A 635-nucleotide genomic window follows, 5' to 3' on the forward strand; every position below is an offset into this window, starting at 1 on the left:
ATATATTCAATACCCTGCAATAAACCATAATGGAAAAGAATATGAAAAAGAACATGTATATATGTATAACTGAATCAATTTGCTGTACTGTAGAAATTAACACAACATTGTAAATCAACTATACTTCAATAAAGTAATTTTTTTAAAAAAAAAGAAAGGCAAAGCTACAGGATCGAGAAAGTAGAAGGCAGGGAATTTCCTGGCGGTCCAGTGGTTAGGACTCCACACTTCCACTTCAGGGGGCATGGGTTCAATCCCTGGTCAGGGATCCTGCATGCCTCACGGTGTGGCCTGAAATAAAAAAAGAAAGAAAGAAAGAAAGAAAGTACAAGACTGGCAGCCACAACTCATGACCAGAGACATGGTCCAACATAGTGCAGAAAAAGTTCTCAGTGAGTATACCCAATAGACAGCAGCTCTCAACAGGGAGTAGGCTCTATTCTAAACTGAATGACAGCTAGTAACAATTCTGTTTTGCTTTTCCTGCCCTTCTGAATCCTCACCTAATCAAGTTCTGAGGGATGAGAAATAGGGGACCAGCACACCCTATTTGAAAGAATTAAAATCTGAGGTGTTAGGAAACAACAGGTATAGCTGATTCACTTTGTTATAAAGCAGAAACTAACACACCATTG

This window comes from Aethalodelphis obliquidens, unplaced genomic scaffold (genome assembly GCF_003676395.1).
Source record: "Aethalodelphis obliquidens isolate GAN/ISIS:26980383/991018 unplaced genomic scaffold, ASM367639v1 scaffold115, whole genome shotgun sequence".
In the NCBI taxonomy this organism is placed as follows: domain Eukaryota; kingdom Metazoa; phylum Chordata; class Mammalia; order Artiodactyla; family Delphinidae; genus Aethalodelphis; species Aethalodelphis obliquidens.